This window comes from Lonchura striata, chromosome 9 (genome assembly GCF_050655825.1).
Source record: "Lonchura striata isolate lonStrDom1 chromosome 9, ASM5065582v1, whole genome shotgun sequence".
In the NCBI taxonomy this organism is placed as follows: Eukaryota; Metazoa; Chordata; class Aves; order Passeriformes; family Estrildidae; genus Lonchura; species Lonchura striata.
Window position 1 is genome coordinate 4,368,856 of NC_140711.1, and position 5,603 is coordinate 4,374,458.

Genomic DNA, 5,603 nt, shown 5'->3' on the forward strand with positions numbered 1-5,603 from the left:
ACAGCAATCTCTCATTTTCATTTCCCAGCTATCTATTTTCTGAGGCCTGTTAATAATTATAATAGGACACATTCAGCTAAGAACATCTAGTTAATGCACAGATGTAAGCTTTAAACTGGCTTTGCTGCAAGTGGCATTACACAGACACTGCTCAACCAAGTGGCAGCACACAAAAATACCACACTTACCCCTCCTTGACAAAGTAGATGTAGTATTAAATAATTTGAATACTTAAAATAAATGTTATTTTCCAAAATATAACCCTGTGATAGAAAAAGGCAAGTTCTTAAAGGAGTAGGTGGAGATTTAGCTGTGCATTTCCTGCTGTTCTTAGCACAAGTCATGTGGCTGAATCCCCACATAATGCTTTGGAAATACTGTTAATATGCTTCCACAGAAAAGCTGCAATGAGGGCAGGGTTCTCCCAGCCGGCAGGACAATTTCACAAAGAGTGAAGGAATCAGGTAATGATCCAGCTCTTCTTGAGCCCCAGAAAAGGCAGGAAACTCTGACTCCCACCATAGCAGGTCTAGGTTAATTTCTCAGAAACATCTTTTAGGTTAACCAGAGTTACATCACCTCAGCAGAATTTGTTTGGCTAATGAAGCATTGCAGATTAGGGCTAAATAATTTTGCTAAGGAGGGGTCACAGTAGAGATGTGTTGGCATCTCTTAGGGGACCTGTTCTTCAACTCCCTGTGCCACTCTGCACAGAAACTATCCCAGAGCTCCACTGCTTGAATAATGAAAGTTATTCTGCTTCCAGCAGGTCAGGGAAGGACAGCAGGGCTACAGCCACTCCTCAGCCCTGTCCTTTGGTGAGGAAGCTCATAAGAAGAGGAGGAAAGAAAGAACAAGCAATCAAAATGTAATATTTTTGCAAGCAATCCTGGAATTTCTTTTGTGCCCACTGCAAGCATAACCATTCCTGTGAAATGGATGGGACAACCCTGTTTGCTCCAGGCCAGTGCTCTGGCATGGAATGGCACAAGAATCCCTCCCAAAGCACAAGAGAGCAGAGCAAGAGGGTGGCAGCCACACCTGAGAGCTCCTGCTGCCCCTTCTCCAAGTCAGTTGGCTTCCAAGTGAAGAGTCAATGAAAGTATCAAATGTCATGGAGTACTATTGGAAATGCAGGTGAACCCAATGGGAAGAAATGACAATGTCTGACTCAATTCAGAAGGCTGAATGATTTCTTTATTATAACTATGCTAAAATACGTCAATATACTATATAAAAGGAGGATACTAAAACTATACACTATTTTCTCTAACTCTCCCACAACTCGTGACTCTCTCCAGAGTCCAGCCCCAGGTGGGTTGGATTGGCCATCAGGCTCAAACAATCCTCACCAGAATCCAATCAGGCAATCACTCCAGGTAAACAATTCTCCAAACACATTCCACATGGGAAAAACACCTATGTGCACCTCTATGAAAATGCTGAGAGGGAGAGAAATGTGCTTGCCACAGAGTACTTTTGAAACCTCAGTAACAGGATAACCCACCTCAGCCATTATGTTAAATAATACCAGCAGGAGCTCAAAACAAATGAAAATAAATGTAGCCAGTTAAGCTTTATCCTGCTACAAGCCTGCTGCAGAAACACAAAGGATGCCTCAAACACAAGAACAGATACTCAGGGTCTGACTGTGGATTTATCTGCCTGCAAACTTTACTCTTCAGTGGCTAAGAGCAAATTTTTAGCTCTCCTTCCTTAAGGAAAACCTCCTTACAGAAAGTTTATTTCCCTGCTATGCACTCCAGGAATCAGCAGCTGAGGGATTTCTAGAAGCTGCATCCAGACCCTCAGGCATCTTGTCACCAATGGGAGCTCCCATCCCTGAACCTGTTAGTTTTTCTAAATCCACTTCCAGTCTCCTCTACAGCCCCTGGCAACATTCCAGAGCTATTACAGTGCAATGCATGACAAAATACCTCCTCCTAGCTTGTTTCAAACATGCTCCTGTCCTTGCATCAGAGGCACTTTTTGACTTCTGAAAGGTAAGAATTGTGTCATTTCCCCAACCCCCTCTCCACAGCACTTGGGACAATGGAGGTGTCTGTCCTAACCCCACCTCTCACTTCTTCAGCTGTGTCTGTCTATTTACAGCCTCTCTTAAAACAAACCACATCCCTCCTTTCTAATGCACTACTCCGAGCTGACTCCACTGTACCCAAACTTCTCATGCTCCCATTGTAGAATGGACCAAGAATTGCAGCTCTTGGGTTCAAGCCAACACCCCAAATTCTGATCTCCAATATCAAACCACTCCTGACAGCTGAGAGGAGAGAGCCCACCCTCAGGCTGACCAGTACAGCACCACTGACACACATTTGGGGGGCTCAGTCCATCACCCTAAAGGGAATTTCTAGGAGATCTCTTCCCTGCTTAGCATCAAAAGAGAGAAGGGAAGATCTCCTAGGATGGCTGTGCCATCTTGCTGGAGAATGATGTGATTTTAGAGGAGCTGGACTTCAATTCCATCAGCAAATCAGGCTCTGTACAATTATAAAACATCCAAGACAAGATTAGATCAGTTCATTTTAGCAAACTGCAGAATGAATTGTCACCTGAAGGCACCAGCCACTGTTCAGGTGACAGGCAGTGGAAGGGTTGAGCTGTTGACACCCACTAATATGAAGTAGGATCATTCCCTCTTATAACAATAATTGAGTCCTTGGAAACCCTGAAACCAGACTTCTGCAGCTCTGTATGTCAAAGGGGTGGGACCAGGGCCAGCTTCTGTTTATTACCTAGGACAAGGAAGAAACATGGTTTTTAGAGATTTTTTAGGGAGTTTTTAGAGAATTTTTAGAGAGATTTTAGGAAAGTTTTTAAACTTTCCTTCAAAGTTTGGCATGAGTCATAGCAGCTGTTCCAAAATTAACTTGTGGTTTCTTTAACAGACTTCTTGCAAGGGCTGCACAGATCCCAGCAAGGCAGGTTTGTAAAAGCAATTTAGAAATGGAGTCCCTGCATTCAAGCCAACACCTCAGCATCTCTGGCACTGATCTCCCACTGTCAGGTAGGGCTTAGTCACACTTGGGCGACTGACAGAAGAATGGAAAATATTCCCTGATTCTGCAGATGGAAATCATAGGCAATTTCAGTGAGGAGGGAACTCACTCTATGCCTGAATGACACTTTTGGGTCTGCACTTAAAGAGCATTGTTTGGGTGGGAACATACTTCTTGCAATGTGTCTCTGACACATTGCAGGTGTAAAAAAATTAGGCACCAGTCATAGTCAATCTAGTCTAGACTGTAAGAAAAACTCTTGTTATTTGCAGAGTGACTGAAACGCCAGAATTTTTACTGCATCAGTGATTCCTGTGGGTTAAGCAAAAATATAGAAATGGAAAATGAAGTACACAGTACATTAGTACTGAAGTGGTAAAGTAGTGGCTCAATAGTAATGTAAAACCATAAAAATGATAGTTCACATTTAATGGTAGAATTTTTTACATCGCAAATCATTGCAGAAAAAGAACAAAAAGAAAAATTTCACTTGGCATCTTAGCTTGGATTGCAGCACTGATTTAAACAGAAGGCTGTCATGGCCAGCTACAATTTTATGGAAAACTGACCCAGAATTATTTCTTCAGGAGCAGGACCTTCAAAGGAAATAACCAATGGCATCACACTCAAGTGCAGGAGACATCATTCTTTCCCACCAAAAACCACTGAGACAGCAGCACAAGCTGGCTTAAGTTTGAGATGCATCCACAATAAGAACATGGCACATGAACACTGCATAAGTATCCTATAGACTGCATGAAATTTGCATTAATGAATATAATTTTACAAATACAGTCAAACGTTAATATTTACCACTGCAAATAGTGCAACAAAAATTAGATGCTTATGCAAAACAGCTATTTCCCTAAAACAGTGTTTGGAGTTTACAAGTTCTCAAACAGAACTTGTTTAACATAACAAGCCTGAACAGAACCCACCTGGAGGCCAGCTATTCTTGACAGCATAAAAAAGAGAAACATTTAAATTAATGGTGAACTTGCTAACTAAATAGGGCACAGAAATATTATATTTTTAAAAGATCACTTTATAATATCCAGGTTTGTTATTATGGTTACATCAGTTTGTGATTCTAGTATCTTTTACTTGATTTTGTCTCCAAATTTATTGATTTTATTGATTTATTGAAAAATAAGCAGCTTTCAGGATATTGGTTTGAATCAAGGATCCTAAAATGTTCTCATCAAGGAGATTATAACCCCAGCTCTGTCCAAGACACTCTGATTAAATGCCAGGGCAGAAATGCTTTATTGTGTAAAAACATTTTTCTCAAACCAGAAGGTCTGACCCCTCCTGAAGCCTCCCAGGACTATTATCTTTATCTTCCCCATTTTGCATAGGGAGAGACTTTAAAGCAGCATAGGCAGAAATTCCAATTTTCTGTGCAGTGCACACAGGATCAACTGCTCCATTTTCGGCACAAATATTTGGGAAAGCCTCTTACAGCACAGGAGAGACCAATTGCTGCATCACCACCAGCTGATAACAGCACCAAAGAATTCTGTGAATGTGGAGCATATTTCTCTTTGTAAATATGGATTTACTCTCCATTTCAGCTTTGCACTGCTAGGGCACACATACAATACACACACATATATATAAACACACTGAGAGAAATATAGTATATGTGAATATTATGCATATAGATAGAAATGGAGATAAATATAATATATGTGAAATATTATGCATATATATAGATAGAAACTGGGGGAAATGTTATAACTGTGCGTGCAACAGTATAAAGATAAAAAAGTATGGCTGGATGAATGGCACATGGGCACTGTCCAGCTGACATCCAGGCCATCCTGCACGATTTGAAGCCCCTAAAAGCATCCTGGTCCCTAGATGGTGCTATTCACTGCACTAACGAGGCAACCTCAGCAAATTGCCAGCACTTAGGGACAAAAATTGTTTTTTGTTTCAAAATCACAGAAACTGGATACGGATATGAGTAATGCTCGTTGTGAAGTTTGCCACGTGCCCTGAACCCTCGGCCCACGGAATTTCTGTGGGTTATAAGCACAGGAATTCCATGAAAGCAGGGAAAGCAGAGTCAGGCACTGCTTGTGAGGAGCAGCATTTGCAAAGTCCTGGGTGAGCTTCCCCTGCCTCCACATGCAGCTGCCACACAACATTCCCATCCTTACCAGGAAGGGGCATCACACGCTGGTTTTACTGGTTTAAAACCCATTTTTACTGTTTTTACCCTGTCCTATATCGGTCAGGAACATCTCCCAGGGCAGCTGTATATATTATATTATATTATATTATATTATATTATATTATATTATATTATATTATATTATATTATATTATATTATATTATATTATATTATATTATATTATATTATATTATATTATATTATATTATATTATATTATATTATATTATATTATTATATTATATTATATTATATTATATTATATTATTACATCACATCACATCATATCATGTTTATTATATTATTTTTAAGTTTTTCAGGCATTGTAATATTGAATAAATAGATACATCTAAAAAAATTACACATCTATTGTGCTTTGTTCTGATTGCCTGCCTTTATAAAAG

At 40.0% G+C, this 5,603-nt stretch overlaps 1 long non-coding RNA gene across 1 annotated transcript; it reads left to right on the forward strand.

Annotated features, from left to right (window-relative positions):
• Positions 1 to 568: 568 nt before the first annotated feature.
• Positions 569 to 5,362, forward strand: LOC146766579 (uncharacterized). The gene is made up of 3 exons (XR_014957270.1): positions 569 to 2,003; positions 2,910 to 3,028; positions 3,608 to 5,362. It is a non-coding gene; the product is annotated as an uncharacterized LOC146766579 (long non-coding RNA).
• Positions 5,363 to 5,603: the final 241 nt, after the last annotated feature.